The following is an 18177-nucleotide window of genomic DNA, read 5'->3' as shown; positions in this document are numbered from 1 at the left end:
AAAAAAAAAAAAAAAAAAAAAAAGAGTCTGAGAAGGAATTCTTAAAAAAAACCCATCATCATGTATAGTAAAAGCAGATTAAGAAATACTACCTAGGACAGTAATAGTTAATGATACTTAGGAAACAAGCTATAGAGCTACCCAAACCATAGGAAGATAGAGCATGCTTGAAATCTCCACGCTCATCTTCACAAAAAAAGCATAGGAATAGTGTGCAAATATGTCAGGTGAGATATTACGCTAATAATAATCTTTCTATTATTCTAACTGCAATCTCCCAAAACCACTGTCTTCCTAGGACGTGCTGAATTTGGCTTGAGATCGGCACTGTACGTTTATCACAGCGGTGGTTACTTGCCTGTAATTTGATGTCCGTACCAACAGCATCTCTTAGGGACGGAGGAGGAGGTTTTCAGAGTTATCACAGTAATCAGAGGGTAAAGGGTCATGTGAAATGGGAGAGGCATCGAAGGTCCGCTGGTCTCGCAGGAGAGGCCGATGAGGGTATTATTAACCTTCCTCTGGCCCTGTACGGTATGAAAGCACTTTACTCTCTGTAGTAAAGACTTGTCAGCAGCAGGAAGATTGGTTTGAGGTGCATTTGTTATTGTTGGAGTTTTACATTAAAGGCCTAAGGTAAGGGGCTTTTTTTCTGGTTGATTTGTGATTTTAAACAAAAAAGCTCCTCTTTGGAAAGAATCATTTATTGACTTGTTTGTGTGATATCCTGTTTCAGGTTTTTCATATGCAACTCCTGTGTTTTGTGTGAAATAAAGAGAAGTTACTAGCCTATGTGAATGCTGTTTAAAATGGGAATAAAGCTCCCTCTCCTTCAACTAGAAGGGCATTTATGGCTGATGAAATATTTCGTTCACCAAACCTTAAAAAAAAAATCAGAGACTTAAGTCTAATTTTGAACTTGACATTTTCTGATTAAAATTTAAAATTTAATAGAGCTCTGTATGTGTCCAGCTACAGGGGAAGTAGTATCTAACTTCCAGCCGGTTGCTCCATCTGTTAAAACTTCTCTGTGCAGCTAGTGTGGCTGGTTGAAAGCCTACATGGAGAATGTCGAGGACAGGTTTGTCTGCAGAAGCAGGGTCCCGAGGTCCTCGTCGCTCTGAGCTTTTTGCAGCTCTCCTGACCATTGCACGCGGTTTGCTAGAACCGGGCTGTTGCTGTGGGTGCGTTCAAGAGTGTGCTCTTGCTTTGCACATTCTTGCCTTACAAATACAGGTGCTAGTGGTGCCTCTTGTAAGATCCAGTTCCTAATTTGTAACAAATACAAAGCTGCAAAAGCGAATGTGTTTTGCAGTTGTATGTTCATGCAAAATGAGGAGTACTTTGGATTCTCAGGAATTTGTGGCTGTATTTAAGAAAAAAATAGATAAAAAAAAATAGATCCTAAAAGAGAAATAATTTTGCAGCAAAGCCCATAAACATTTCTCTACTGTTTCCTTGTATTCTTTAATAAACATGTTTATTATTTTGTTAAAATGAAATATGCAATATAGATTTTAAACTTACTGAGATGGTCATATTTCACTTCAAATGTGTTTTTTACGTGTGTTACRTTGTGTGTGTTACATTCTGCAGTGGACGAGTAGCTATTGTGGGCAAGACACTTGCTTTCCATGGAAATMGAAAGGCCAATATGTATATATACATTGGGACACCAAGATGAAATTGTGTATTTGCATTAAAGTTATCTTGAGAATTGATTTCTATACCCTGACAACCTGTATTCTCACAGGTGTTTTGCAAATGCTTCCATCCTCTTTAACTCTGAGTTTAAGACCTATGAAATAGCAATAGCGTGGTCTGGTTGTACTTCCTTGTAAAGCAAGTTACCACCATGATGGTGCCGTGAACGCCGGTGTCCTTCAGTGCCTATCAGAGGGCCTTTTCCTACATTATTTTAAGAAGTAAAGCAGGAGTTCAGTTTGAGGATGCGACGGTCCCCCTTTCAACTGGGCGCTCTGTAGAGGCAGCATCACTTGAAGCTGGTCCTGTGTCCAGCTCAAAGTCTGGAAGAATTAACTTTGAGTTCAACAGAAAATGAATTTTGTGTGGAATTTTGTACACAAAATGCCCTTCCCTCTTGTGCTTCCTGTTAAGGTAGAATTCTGTGCGTCGTTTGTGGGAATGTGAACTGGGCAGCGCTTAGCGCTGGGAAGTAACGTTATAGTGCTAGAATATTTTTGTGAATAGAAGAAATTTGTGAGTGAAAGCAAATTTAGGTTCAGACAGTAAACTTAATTCTCTTCATGAGCAGTTTCTTGCAGGAGTTAATTACATGTTAAAGTGATGATTGATTATTCTGATGTGGTTGAAACCATTGCAATTAAATGCAAGATGAAAAGTCAGAACAGAGTGGTATTAATATGCAAAATGTTCAAATAACTTTTTTTTTTCCAGCTCCCTCCTGAAGTGTTGCTACACCTGCATGTGTTTAGCTCCTTTTTTAGAGACGGTAATTAGCAAACCAGTCGGCTTGACACAGACAGGTACTGCTTTRTGTGATGGCAGTTGTGAGATATTTCAGTATTGATATATTTCCGCTTGCATTTAATGTTTTGGGATTAAACTTAAGCTGTACAACACAGCGTTACAGTGGCTCTAAAGCAAGCTACATTTTTCTCTATACTTTTACCTATTTGGATTTGTGGATTTGTAGCTATTGATTTGGAGGAAAAAATAAGTATTTCAGGAAGCAACTCTTTAAATTGAGAGTTGGTGTCTGTTCTCTATGTTTTAAATCATTCATGGATAGCTGTGTGGAAAATTCTTCTGCTTGCTCTTTGATTTACAAGTGAAGGAGAGTTAAAATCATCTAAAGGTTTGAAACGAGCTCATCTTTTATCACAAGGTATCTGTTCATAAACAAATGTTGTTTATAACACTCTAGATAATAAGATAGGGTAAGTTGTCACACTTTCAGCGACTTCATCAGAGATGTAGATCAGCTCATACCAGCCGAGAACATTACTAATGTGTTTGCCAAGCCCTACCGAGGGCTCAATTAACATGCATGAGAGTTCTTGAAAAATCCGGTAGTGTGACCACAAGATACACAATCACTTCTATTTTTATCTGTTGAAAGATTTACTAATTGTTCTGCCTAATGGGGCTTTGTAGAGTCTGGAGAAGTAGTCTAATTTCCTGCTTCATGTTTTTTGTGTCTCTCTTGTTTTGTTTGTTTTTTTTTCTTACTGTCAAAAACTCCCCAAACATCCATTAGTTTAATTTGCTATATAGACAATGAATTAATTTCCTATTTTTTCCCTGTCATTGTGCTCACTGCAGATTTAATTAACAATAAATAATCTCCCAGTATTTTTGCTGCCTGTTACTTCTCATTTTTCCTCACAAAGGATCTCCACTCCTAAATCCATTACTGGGTCCCAAAATGACCTTTGGGAGTGACAGGCTTTCAGGTCTGCTTCTGTCTCGCTTGGGAAAAGGCTGTAAATACAACACGGAGCACTGCAGTTGAATCGATAGTCATTGCACCTACTGACTTGAGAGTCTGAAAAGCTACAGTGCCAGGCGTATGCATCCGTTAGTTAACAGCTGCTCCCATAAGCACCACCTCACAATAAAACTATATAAATGCCAACATGATTTATGGTTTTCTGTTGCACAACTTGCAGTCAGATAATTTTTCAGTGTCCACTTTTCTGCATTACTGCGTAAAATAGGATTAAAATTTAGCATTCAGTGAGTTCCTTCTCTTTGGAAAATGTCTTATTTGGGGAGGTGGACAGCAGGGGCTTACAAGGATGCCAGCCATCAGTTAGTGGTGGGATGTGCTATCACTAGGCTGATGTTAGTTGTGACAGGTTTTAGGATGCTGCTCCTGTGGTGTCCAGCTGTCATGAGGAGCTGCTGAAGTTGGGACATGCGTCACACCCAGAGCATCCTAGCAGCTCTAGGAAGAGGAGATCTTGTGGTGGGCTAGGTGCGAACGGAGCAGCCCCTTGAGGAAAGGGTTTTGTGGATGCTGGCATAATCCTAATCCGACAGAATTCTCCAACTGGGGCCTGGCAGGTAGCGTTACACGTGGAAACTTGGGGCGGGGGAGGGAAACCCCAAAACAAAAAAGACCTCCTGCACCCAAGCTGTGCCCAGTTCCGGGTCCTCCAGTCCTTCATCGGTGAAGAGTAAGGTCCTTGTTTCGCTATCTTAAAGCCCATGCTCCACTGCTGAAGCGGCTTCTGCAGTTCCAGAAATCAAAAGGCACATGCTTGTGCACGCCCCATCTGGATGGGAGGCTACGCCACCAGCAGGTAAAGGTGAAAGGACAGTATGTGTTTTACTAGAGAGAAAAAAAAATATTTGCTGCTATTGTATTTTGTTTGTAAAGAAGGTGTGGAGCATCCACTCGCTGCCCAGAAATCAGTCCATCACTATTCTATGGTGAAGCTCTCAGATTTTTCTGGTGGGAACATTTTCAGCATGTCGTGTGATAAAACTCCATCTTATGTATTTTTGCTCACAGTATGGTTTCCTGAGATTCTTATAATAGAACCCTGACTTTTATGAATATTTGATTAATGAAAATTGGCCTTTTGCATGGGTGCACAGTGCGATAGTCTATATTGTGTTTTAGGCACTGCAGTGAACCCAGCAATTCTTCTCCAGAGACAGAGATTATGCAGCACGGTGATAAAGTATGAAAGGTGATATGAAGTTCATAGGTGAGGGGAAAAAAATAGAAAAACCTAAAGGAAGTGTCCCTGGGTTTTACAGCTTCCTGGTACAGCAGCTGTGTTCCTACAACTTAACTTCTATGGGGTTTCTGATATACATCTGCAGCAGAAGCAACCACCGGAACACCAGACAAATAAATTTGCCCTTAGGATAAACCTGGAATGTATTTACCTTTGTAAGCATTTGGTGATCTACAGATAAAAACCCACTGGAGAGCTGCATGGTGTTATTTAACAGGCAACTGGAAAGCCCCTGATGCAGGCAGCAGCAGCAGCTGCATCTACTAGGAATCCTTCCGCTGTCCCTCCATCTCCTTAAAAAGCAGGAAAATGCCGCCCGGCTTAAATAAAACATGTATATAAACCGGTATCAATGTGTGCAATATTTATGGTGCTAATTTGTGATGTTGGATTCATCTCCTGCCTAGTGAGAGGAAGAAAGTTTTTCTGATGCCCTCAATGACTGCTGCTTCCCTGGTTTATATCACTTATTGTCTTTTTTTTTTTTTTTTTTAATATATCATTTGAAAGGCTATGTGTGAAAGTAGAATTTGTAACAACATGTTATAGAGCAGTTAAAAATAACTTTGGCTGGTGTCCAGATTTTCTCCTGCTCTCTGGAGGAACAGAGGGCTTTCTCTCAGAGAGCTGGTTAATTGGGCCTCTGTCTAAAGGGATAAGTTCATCTGAAGATTTAAAGTGAATAGTGTGAAGGACTCGGCAAGCCAGAATACAAAATAGGATAGAAGTGGGATAAAAATTTCTAAACTGTTTGGCTTGTTCCTGGAAAGAGCTTTATAAAATAAATAACTTTCTCCTAAGAAATGTATTTTCCTTTGTGCTTTGGAGAACTGCAATCAAACCTCCCCCCCACCACTTTTGAAAATTTGTAGTTCAAGTTTTTCTCTTCTCTTTCTGTGAAGTCAAAGAGCTTTTTCTTGAAAAGCTGTGGTTATGCTAGTCTTTGGTGGGTGAGGTTTCAAAGTTGACTGCAGTGAGGAGCGGGAGAGCTGGAAATTGTGGCTGTTGTCTAATCTTTGCCATTAGCTTGTCTTCATATACTGTATTTGAGTAGTACTTCACGAAAATGGTCTACTTCTGCTCTGCCGTGTTTACGAGCTAGGTAAACTAGGAGCTAGGACACTGCTGTCCTTGTAAATGGTGGTGGTGGGGGATTAAATTATATTCCACGTAGCAAGACTCTGTTACCAGGATTAGTGCCCTGCTCCTAATCCTCATTCCTGTGCCCTGTTCCCAGGAACATACGCTGCCCAGTATCGGCCCATTTTGACGACTTTTCCACATAGCGTCTTTTTACAGACAAAAGGGGATTGGATTTAGGTGACCCTACAGCTCAGGGTCTCTATGTGCTTTGGGAAATGTTGCTCTGCTGATGCAGCATTTCCCACCTTGCCTGTGGACACTCCTTTAGTAGGGGCAGGGAGATTTGGCTTCATGTATAGAGTTTCATCTGGGTAAAATGACAACTTCAAATGAAACATAATGACAATAAGTTATGCCAGTGCACAGGGCAAGGTTGGAGGGTCAGGGGTTGAAGGAAGGCAGTCCAACCTGTATTGCTCGTGCTGCAATTTTAAGACAGCTGCAAGCGAGCTTTGATTTTTAAATACCCCTGGACAAATCAACATCTGAAAACTTGGGTTATGTTCAGATCTTGCTCTTTGAGATAATATTCCTGAGGCCAGCAAGATAGCATAACAACTAAGATATTATCAGGTTAAACTGTTTTACCTTGAACCTTGAGTATGAATTATTCAAACCTTTCTCATTAGTATTCATCTGTATAACCTCAGTTGTCACTCATCAAAGGTTATGTTTTCCATCACTGCCCAATTGTTCTTGTCTCTCTCTAGACCTCCCACACCCTTGATTTTTTAATAAGCCTTTAATTACAGAGGCACAATTCGAGGGTGCCTCTTCTCCTGTCCAACTTTTACCAGAAGTGGAGCTTTTTGTTTTTCATCTAGGCTTTCTAATTGCCAAGCCAGCAGAAATACAAACTTTTGTTGTCAAAAAACCTCCATTAAGAAGTAGTTCTCTGCAGAGCTCTTGTTTTTTGCAAGGATATTCTCTGTGGCAGATGCCGTTGGAAATCAAAAGGGGCAGATTGGAGTACTTTGGTCACATCAGGCCTGGAGAGAGAAATAATCTGGAGGAGGCAGTTAGGGAAGGGTTGGTGGCAAGTAATTGAAGTAGGAGATGATCTGCAAAGATAGGGACAGATGGAGCATGCAGGTGTTCAGCTGCTGAGTGCTTGGCAGTGAGTAGAGAAGACTGGAGACTGTTTTGCTAAGAAGTCACAAGTATTCAGACACAACAGATTTTACTAGTCTGTGTGTTTTCTGAATATTTGGAGGCTGTTTTTAGACGTGCCTTAGACATACCAGATGCATAAGAACCCCTTCTTGCAGARCTACCTGGTGACAAAGAGAGACCCCTGGGGTCGGTGGGCACAGGAGCTTCCCATGGCTTGCCTTTGACTTTCATTGCTCTTGACATGACGAATGGTACCTGTCTATTTTCTTTGCTCTTGGTTTGAGTCTTGGATTCCTTTAAAAAGCATGGAATGGGTCTGGCAGGAAGGACTTTTGCTCAGTTGCTCCCCAGAGACTAAGCAAGGTCCATAACATAATGGAGAAGGCAGAGAAGGGAGAGGGACGTGGTCATAAATGTGGAGCATGTCCTGTGCAACTCAACACGGYTTTTAAGCTAGAAGAGGGAGACCTAATGGGTGTCCTCTTTGTTAGGGAGACAGCTTAGTTTCATCAGTGGACAGCAGAAAATCTATAAGGAAAATGCCACAAAAAATGGGCTTCAGAAACTTGTTTTACATGGAATATGTTTTCTTTGTTGGGACCCAGAGTTGAAACACATGCAGATGTTTTATGTAGTCGTCAAGCCTTTAAAACAGCTGGACTCGCGCTCCAGCAGAGGTAAGTGTTGTTATGCCCCGTAAGGCCATGCAAAGACATGAGGACATCAGACAGTAGGACTCTTGGCAGCTGCAGGTATCTGAAGAAAACCCTACTGTATCATAAAGTAAGAAAAACAATGCTTTCCATCCGCTGTGTCTGAGTACAGGTGAAAGAGCTGCTTGGTTTCACTCTGAATGTAAAGTGGATGCAAGTGGTGCTATGTTAATTATAACATCAAAACATTTTAAGAAATAATGATTTTACACATGATGACTAACTTGTTTAAAGGTCACTGGGTAAGGACTCTTTAAAAAAAAATCTATTAAAGATCTTACATCTGTAAGACTGTGTGGTCAAATTGTTTGCTCACTCAGGAGCAAACTTCACTGAGTTATTCAGATTTATTCCTGTGCAGAAAGTAATACAGTGGCCTTTTCGATGACTTTTATTTTAACATTTCATTTCACCTTTAAGATAATGTGTAAGCTGATAATTCAACCTTGATTGCTATTGTGGTGTTGACACTGACTTTTTTCATTGCTTATTATATATCCATAATGTTCAATCTGCTTTGCTACTGGTGGGTTTTTTTGCATAGCCTGTTTTGCTTGACTCATCATGTCTGTGTATTTGTGTCCTTGCCTGAAGTACGGCAGACTCATACAGGGGCTTCTTATGCTTTGTGCTCTCAAGTCTGTCTCATCTCTAATTTGTATGTCTCTCCTGCAGTCGCTGTTTTTTAAGTCTCTGCTGTGGAAGCCCTGTTTCTGATTCCTTCTCTCCCTACTAAGTCTGGACCTGTTCTTGTATTTGTTAAAATTGATAGTAAAACTTTCATCAGTGAAATCAGGAGCTGGAGATGAACTGGAGAGGGATTTATCTCTTTTAACTTTAAGAGCATGCCTGAAGTGTCTAGACAAACACTGAAGACCRCCTCTGTAGTAAGGTGAGAGAGGAGGAAGCACCGTTTGGACGTTCGGTGCACTGAACTGGTGATTACAGGTGTTCTAAGATTGCTGAGGCTCCAAATTTAGCGAAATTTGGATGGGTTTGTTTCTGATAAGTGCTTGTGAGGAGTCTGAGAGCACTGTTGCAATCGACTGCTTGGCTGCATTAACTCCCCGTCAGCCCAGGGCCATGCCACTGTGTTCTCCCCCTCTCTCCACCRTGGCGCATCCTTACAGTGGAGCGGAGAGGATGAACGGGCACAGCCGGAAGCCTGGAAGCTGGCAATTCCATTAGGACAAGTTCAAACCCGCCAAATCTGAGTGACTTCCAATTTTTTTCCAGAATTGGCTGCTATTATCCCTGCTTCTCTGGCTGAATGAACCTACACGATTTTATTAAATTAGCCATTTGTTATGTCTCTTGTACACCACAGAAAGCAATTTCAGAGACTAATGACTGCAAGGACCCACACAATAGCAGGTGTGAACTTTCACTGCCACATCAGTCTTGTCGGAGGACACTGTCACCAGCACTGGCACCTAGTGGGCAGAGAGGATAGAGCATTGGCAATGTGCACCGTCTGCCTTCATGCAACAACACACACCTGAATCCAGTGAATCCAGGTCAGTAACATGCTAGTGGGAAGACTTCTCTATCCTTGGGATCAGCTCCTGCAAGAGATCATGTTGYATTCCTGCAGCTCACCCCCAGTGCAGTGTAAATGGGCCATTTGTCCCTTGGGGAAGGGGATCTGACTCTTCCAGTGGATCAGCGTGTGACTTTGGTTTGCTTCCTTGAACAAAAGCTCTAAAGCAGAGCCTGGGCTAGAGGAAAGTATCCCCTTGCCTCCATTATGGCAGAATGATGCTATTGAAGAAAAGAAGTAAGAAGTTAAAAATGACTACAGWCCATTTTATAAAAGCAGTAAGGGATGGGCAGCTGTATAGTATAGTTGGGAAATCTGATCTTAAACAAGAGTTCCTCCTGCAACAGCCTTAGTTTATCTCTCCTTCACCCCTTCCTTTTTTTTTCCCAAAGGAGGTGGGAGAAGTTCGAGCCAGATTGTGGAGGGGGAGGGAGCAGATAGTCAGAATCTGTGCTGCTGATTCCCGTTTGCTCTGATGCTGAGCTTAGTTCCTCCTTGGTGCAGYTACCATTGCTTTATTGTTAAGTTGTTCAGAGCTCACGATAAGGTGGTGTAACAGCTACACGGCTACGAGCCGCTGCACTGCGCTGCGTCCCCTTCCCGGGGAGCCGCCTCGTCATCCTTCTGTCGTGCCCGTGAGCCAGCTTCTTTATTCCCAGTCTCCAGAGAGACTGCGACTTGAAAAATGATGTCTTGTCTTGGGCCCTGTCTCTGCAAGTAGGTGGAGTTACACGGATCCAAATGCCCCTTTTTGGAAGGTCATTGGGTTTCCTATCTACTGAAGCACTGGATATTTATGGGGTACCTCACAGCATTTCTGTCAGGATCCTTTTTCTAATATATGCATTAGAGCTTTTTGAGCTCAGCGTGCAAGAAAGATTATAAAGCCTGCACAATAAATCTGCTCATATTAATTCAATGGCTCTCTTGTGCAAAGCCTTTTTACTGCTCCCAGTACTGACTAAACACAAAGCAAAGTCAAAGCGCAATGATATTTTGGAACAACTCGTGGATGATGCAGTCAGCTCAGGAAGCCTCTACAGACATCAGAGCCAAATTTCATGAGATGTTAGGCCCTAAAAAATGACAGGGCTTTTTTCTATGAGCTAAGGCAGAGGAAGTTGATCAGAGCTTCAGGTGGTCTGTTAAGTTGTTTCCAATAGAGGACAGTGTTGCATAGCCACACTAGCTTCTTATTAGTTTTACAACTTCAGATTCTGAATCCTCATTAACTGGTTTAAGGATTTGGCCAAGATTTTTAGCTATTGCAAAATGGGCCTTGACCTCCTGTTCTTGAACTTCTTGGCGTTGTTGTTGCCCTCTCTGACACTAAATGCTCCAAGCAGTGGGCATCGTGCTATGTGCTAGGCTGCCTGGCATCTCTGCCTCTTGCTGGTATTTTGCCCTTTTTGATGGGTCCCATCACCATGTCTCACAAGAAGGAAGATCACAATGAGAGAGAAGAGTCCCAGAGAAGCTGTTGCGGGTGGTTGAGCTGATGGTGGTATTCTGCCTGCCCTGAGCCTAACCTTGATGGCAGGATGTTAGTGYAGGCTGGGCCATTGCTCCTCTCCTGTGGGTGAGACAAAGGAAGACAACTAGAGTACACTTGGAACCGTTGCATTTGTACATCACTGCGTTGGTTGTTGGCAAAGGACTCAGTCCCCTTTGGGGACCTTCCTTTGGACAGGTGGCTAGACTAGATGACCTCTACAAGTCCCTTCTGACCACAGTTATTCTGTGGTTATGAGAAAAAGAACTAGTGTGAAGCTGGAAGAGGGGGAGTTACTTTTACTATGTGCAAGAGAACTAAGCCATAGAAATCAAATTTGGACTTCAGCATTGTTTTCCCCCTGCTGCCACTTCTTTCTTTCTTTCCCTTTCTTTTTTTTTTCTTTTTTTTTCATTTTTTTTTTCTTTTGGTAAGCTCTCTTTATTTTGTTGCAATACGAATATAGTGGCTGTTTGCACTGAGCTGTTAAAGAGGTGCTGCTGGATCAATCCTGTGCCTGCTAGTTGTTTGCTAGGGCCAAGAAGTCATTTTATCTAGTGTGTGTTTTTTTCTTTTACTGCCTTCCTCTGAAGCACCAATAGCCATACCTACAGGCAAGGTGGTGAGTAGGGCTCACAGACAGTGCAGCTTGGTGAGACGCTCGGGTTAGACTGGGCATTCGTTTCCCTGAGGTTAGGTGGGCTGGGACTGCCAAGGCCAGTCTGTTCTCCTCACTAGCATGGACCGTTGTCCACTCCTTTGGACCAGCTGAGTACTTTGCCTAACAAAGTCTTTGCTGTTGCAAAGACCTTGAGCACTGATGCAGCTTCCTCTTTCCCTTCTTCTGGGACATCCAGATCGATCTCTTTCTTAAAGCCTTRGGTGTGTAACAAGATGTGGGGGGACATATTTTGTGTCTGTCCAGGGATGTAGATGTTCAGTGGTCTTCTGTGGATCAAACGGCTTTTTACAAGGCTATGTGTGGTTGTCAGGAATAGTATTTGAAAGGGAAGGTGTCATTTCCAGTTCTTGGTTTCATATAACAATCTGAGGAGTTCATAAATTAGTGCTAGGTTGTTAATTTATGAGCTAAATGATGCATCTGTGACTCTGTGGCATGAACAGCAGCCTCTGTCCCTGCTGTTTGGGTTGCACCTTTCAGGACCACAGGCTAATCYGGCTGTTGGGAGGTTGCTTGTCCCTCTCGGAAAGTGAGTTGCTCTGAATTTTAACCAGAAGGTAGTCTGTCATCCTTCTAGGAAGAGGTTATTGCGACATCCAGCTACCCTTAAGCTAGGGGGACAGGCACTTGGCTTGCCATCGATCATTGCCAGAAACCCGAGGAGCCTCCAGTGACACTGGCAATGTGAGCAGGTGCTTGTATTTTTTTTTTTCCCCCATTATGTTTCCATACTGGTATGTTTTTGGCTATACTATCAGAAAACTGGAGAAAATGTTTTGGCAAATTGGGCAAAGAGCTACCACTTAACCCTGTAAGTAACAAAGCCCTTTTTTATTGCGTTGTGAGGCTGCATTTTGTTGGTGAATTAATAAGAATAACTGAACTATTTTAGTGGTTAACTGGGAGCAGTATATTAGTAGCAGTGTTAATAAGTGTGGAGTGACAGGAGACTTGTAAGAGTCAGAAAATGAGATACAGTATTTATCCCTTGTGCAAAATCTCCTTTATTATTAAAGACATTGGGTTAACTAGGGATAGATTTAATACTCCAACTCTATTTTTATTGGATAATTAGCGGTGAGCAATCCCAACCCTTGTGTGAGGACGGGAGTCTCTGGAAATCAAGGAAGTCATGAAAAGTGAAAGAAAAGGGAGACGGGTCTGAAGTAGGCGAGCTGTGCAGGGCTCGGTGCTCCGCGGGGCAGCTCCTCATCCGGCTGAACGTGCCGTGACCACGGACGTGGGTGCCCAAGTCACACGTTGCGACTAGCTGCGAGATAAACCCTTGCAGGATGGCTCGCTGACTCTTCATTAAGTATTTTGCCACCTACTAGCTTGCATATTGCCAGGTCTGCTACAAAGAAGAAGTAAAAAAAAATGCAGCGGTCGTGTAACTGTGACCGTCTTTCTTACTTTTAGCTTTCCAGATAAAAGCACGTACCAAGAATAATAAATGTAAGACCTGGTATTTTTTAAGAATTAGAGTAAGATTTAAAAGCTGAGATTTGACGTCTTCCAAGGCTCTGGAGATGTTAAAGTGTTGACAAAGGATGCCAGCGTTTTGGGGGTTTTAAATGTAAACCATACTTCCGTAGGCTAATTGCGCAGAAAAAGAGCAGAGTGCTGCAGTTTTCTCTGCAAAATGGTGCGATTGTGCAGCAGTACTAACATTTACCGACTACGGAGTCTGCTTATTTCCCCCATTTTTTATTATCAGCAAAACTTTAATTACAGCTTACCTACTACCTTCTGCCTACATTTTCAATGCAATAAATTTTCTTTCTCCCTATGCAATCTGCATCTCAAAGAGTGCAGTGCTTAGGCAGTGGACATTATTGATTCCTTGAAGAAATTATAACAGCGTTTGTTCCAAGGAAAACACGAACGTGCAGGCGTACACACGTGCACACCAGATATTAAAATGTGCCCTCTCCCTCCAGTTAGTCACTTGTCTGCATTTTATTGAGTAACCCAACTTCAGGTTAGAAACAGCGTACAATTATTTTAAAGTGATTGATGGAAATCGCAAGGAACAAAAGCAGGAACAGGAATTCTGACTGGATTTGATTTCTGACGACTCCAAAAACAGAAGCATTTTTTTTTCTTCAGGCATTTAGGGCTATTTAAAAATAGAGTGCAGGAAAAGATGGTTGCTTCATGATTTAAAAAGTTAATGTGAAATTAATTTGTGGTGTTTAAGTGACTTTTCTATTTGAATATCAAGAAAAGATGTGGTTGTGAACAGTGTGTTTAAAGATGTAGTCAATGAGCTTCGAGCTGTTAGGCAGGAAAAAATAGCTGCAAACAGAGCCTGTCAGATTACTGCTGGCTTGAAAATGTATACAATTGAATTTGTTGAAAGAATCTGAAGGTGAAAATTTGTGGTTCTCATTTAAAGGTTGTGTTAATTTGTTGTTAATATTCAAGGACTTAATTAATACCATAACTGATGCACCATCTGGCTGACCTTAAAGCTTTGTGTGCTTAAGTGTGCTCTACAGAGAAGGGCTCCAAAATAATTTCACTTCCGCATGATGGCCAGATTCTCATCTGATGTAAATTAGCTAAAGCTGAAATCAGCAGAGCCCTACTGATTAACACCTACTGAAGATACCCGTGTTTGCTTGCATTAGAAGATGCTGTTCAGCCGTAATGCAAATGCTTGTTGTGCAACGGTGGCGTAGGGGAACTTGCTGTCGCTCTGCAGGGCCAAAATAGCTGAAATAGTACTAATGGGAATAAAAAGAAACCTTCCAAGTGAAAATGAGCGAAATGCAAAGCCTGCGACTTCACYGCTCTTCGCGCGGTGATGAAGAGGTCAGTCAGAAGCGCGCCGTGATGCACTCGGTCGCCGAGCGCGCGAGCGGAGGGAGCGCTGCGGCTGTCTCGCCTGCTCTGCTGCTTCAGAAGACGAGGGGAGCTCTCCACGCAGGTTTGGGGAGAGGTGTAAAGCCCAAGCGATGTGCGTCTTTATGACAGAGATCACATCATAACTCTCAAGTGTTCATGCTGAGCAAGAAAAATGTCCCTGTTCTTCCATAATGACAACTATTGAAGGTCAATAATTATGATTTATCTGTAGAGTTAAGCTGCAGGAATATTCACAGAATATTAAAGGGTTGTAATTGTTGGAGAATAAGCCTGATTTTAAATGTGCTGTGTCGTATTTCCCTCCATAATAAGGAGAGGAAGAAAACTTTGTAGTGGTAGTAAATCTCCTACGTTTCTGCTTTATACTATAATCTGTTCCAAAGCAAGATCCTGTAATGGTGTCATATAAGACATCTTTAAAAGATCTTAAGGGGAATAAAAAGCTAGAATTGACGAGCACTGATTTATTTACCAAATCTCTCTGAAAACAGGGGTAACAAAACAGTTACGCAGCTGGCAGCTATCCTGGCACAGGGTGTGACATTCGTGAGAGCCAAAATGCCTCTTTGCAGCCCGAGGACACCAAGCGCTGGACGCGAGCGGCCGCTCCGGCAGGACGGGGGCTGCGCTGCAGGCGCTGGCTGTTTCTGCTCTGTGCGGTTTTGCACTGCGCATGGGCTATACACCTTATAAATGCTTATAAAATACTCTGCATAAAATGCTGCTTTTAAGAATGACAAAGTAGTATTGTGTATTTACCCAAACACTTGCCCCTGGCCTTGATGAGTGAAGGTGATTAACGGCAGGAGCTGAATGATGGTTTTGGCTGAGAACCTGCCCCAGTTTTCAGAGAAATAAATTCAGTTTCCTTCTATAGGGTTGGGGGGGGTGTTGCAATTAATGCATCTTCTGCTTCTGTTTCTCAATCTGAGCGACACTGAGGAGAAATTCAAGATTTGCAAAGTCTTTTTGGCTCATAAGAGATGTGATTTTTGGCTGTGGCACTAGATGGTGTTTAACCAAGTAGAAAGGGGGAGATAAACTATGGAAACCCAAGCAGAAGGTCGATGCAGGTGGAGAAAGGAGAATTACCCAGGTCTACTCAGGTATTACCCAGGTGAGTGAGTGCTGCGTTCTTCACTCCAGAATTTGTTTGAAAAATTCAGCTTTCAGCACCCCCCTCCTTTTTTTGTTTTTGAAAATCCGTAGCACTCACATGTGACCTGCGTGTATAAAAAGGGGATAGATTCCAACTCAGCCCTGACTTCAGCCCRTATATAATCAATAAGAATAAAGGAATGAATCTAACATTAAACCTTACAGATTATGAGAAAGTGAGAAATACCATGCCGTGTTCGCCTTAAGGAATTTCAGGTTGTACTGACTCTTAAACAGGAGAAGGATGTTTCTCAAAATGAATTACGTTGTCCTTGCCCAAAAGGTTCCCCTCYGCTCGCAGAGTATATATGTAAGCGTAAACCCTGCTATAAACAATTGCCAGGCGGAGTGCGGTTACGCCAGCACTGCTCCGTGGGCTCGGCTCCTATCTTCTAGGTACGATAAAACTGGCTGCTGCCTTCATAGCAATAACTGAAGAAGTATGAGGCCACCGGATGAGCAGATCTGGAAAAACAAAACAAGAGCGAAAAGCCCAATGTTGACAGTCCCCAAAGTGCTTCAGGGCACTTAGGCAAATTAACTGGAGTAAGCCTAATACAGTACACTTTGTATACTCACTYGGTGTATAACCTAAAAATAACTGCCACAAGGTCTTATCTAGGGAAAACATTTACAAAAACCATACAAGAAGTGTTTAGCTTGGCAAGCCAACTGTTCTCCTGTGTGTTGATGCTGTTTAATACCTTGTGCTGCAATGTAAACCCCAGAAAACTCTGGATTTAGTCATTCTCAAAGTTTAGAAGCTCCAGTAAATAAAGCATGCAGAATACTTATGTAAGATTAAAAAAAAAAAAATTAAGCAAGGCTACTTCAGCTGGATCTCAGTCCTTGCTGAGATACAGAGAGGCACTCGCAGATTTTCTGTAGGGAGCTCTGAAGGCAGGAGCAGTTAACTTCCAACAGCGATAATCTAGGGGAGGACTGCATTACACTCGTAACACGTGTTCTGCAGCTCCTTCCTAAAACAGGCTTCTGGAAACCTGGCACCCAACTTCAAATTAAAATCCTTGAAGATAAAGGACAAATGTATTCTTGGAGTGCCGTGCTATTAAAATTACTTAGTGGCTTTTATGCGGAAGTCCGTAAGGACTGTGTGCCGGACATCTGTATTTCACTGTGRTTCAGCAACGGGGGAAGTCACCACAGAGCAAGTCCACTGCCTTGTCATAAAATACATTTATAGCAATATAATTATCAGCTCTATCATTTTCATTTCTGTTTAGCATTACTAAATGTCACATAAACTCAGCATACAAAGATATACAAGCAAATGAGATTAATAACCTCAATACATGGAAGTAGCACAGTTTACCCCCAGTTTTTGTGGTAGCAAAGTGTTTTCATTAATAGACRCATTTTGTTTTCCTTGTCATACTGTAAAACAATAGAAAATTGCTGCAAAGAGCGACCTTTTGTCTCTCTCCCTCTCTTTTTTTTTTTAATTTAACAACCTCAACAGAGGTGATGTGCTGCCTGCAGGGAGCGACAGCTCGCAGCCTGGAGCTGTCAYGCACCCCTTCCCTCTTTGGGATGCCTGCTCTGAATTCAGCAGGAWGATCGTGAACGGCAGCTGCTGCAGCCTGATGGATGGCAGGCGCACGGAACGGCTTGGTTAATTCTAATCACATTTCCTGTAGACAGAAGATGCATGCAACTACAAGTGTGGGCTCACCTATGGGCTGTTTGCCAGCGCGTGGTGAGAGTGGCTCGATGCTTTTTGKGCAGCAAAGGCTAAGGGCACGTTTCACCTTCTCCCTTCTTCTAGATATTTGTGTACAAGGGGCTTGTTCTGTAACATAACTCACTTTTTTTCCTAGCTCTTCTAATTGTTTGAAATGTAAAACTAGATTAGCTGGAAGCCTAAAGCTGATGATTATAATCTTTGGATTTGGGGGATTTTGTAGAGGGAGTCACAGGTGACGGGAGGGCTGCTATGCCGAGAAGGCAACGAGGGGAACAGCAGGTGCTGGGAGAGGTCTCCAGCACTGGACAACCAGAGTTACCTGCCTGCCGTTTCTAGTACCCACACGGACAAGGGACTTTTATTCTTTGTGTTAGCTTCTCCTCCTCTGGGATTTCCTGCAGTTCCTCCTCTTCATCCATTTGTGCCATGGTACTCTCAAAGAAAGGGGTGTGCATGGCTGCAGAAAGAAATAGTGGATCTTCAGCTACTCTGAGGGGCATGTGGCTGGCCTGAGGCTTCTCACGTGGGACCTGCACATGGGAGACCTCTGCTAATTTAAGTATCTCCATTGACCGAGTAATTGTCAGCACCTCAACTGCGCACACGCATTTCAGCTGCTTGCCTCTTCCCTATCGCTAGGCAACAAATGGCCTCCCAGTTTGCTGTTCCAAGCTATGGAGCAATAAAACGTTCACAGTCAGGTTTGTGTTCAGATAGAGGTGAAATTCCCCCCAAAACTATGTCTGTGCCCCAAGGATAGCCCATGTAAGGTTGTATATGGTCAGGCTGAAGTACTGTGAACTATTTTCCTTAGTAGTGTCCTTATGAACGCATTGCGCTTTTATTCTGCCCTTTCTCTGAAGYTCTCAGAATGCTCCATGCGCATTAAGTATGTTTTAAATCATTTCTGTGCAGTGAGTCACACCACGAGTCGGGGCCAAAGCTGGGAGCCAAACCCAGAACTCCCGATGCACTTGTGAGTCAAACTGCTGACCAGCAGACTTTAATTGTACCAGGCTCGTTAGGG

Source organism: Rhea americana, unplaced genomic scaffold, assembly GCF_003343005.1.
Source record: "Rhea americana isolate MKP2758 unplaced genomic scaffold, rheAme1 scaffold_37, whole genome shotgun sequence".
Taxonomy (NCBI): Eukaryota; Metazoa; Chordata; class Aves; order Rheiformes; family Rheidae; genus Rhea; species Rhea americana.
Note: the sequence above shows the minus strand (reverse complement) of the source record.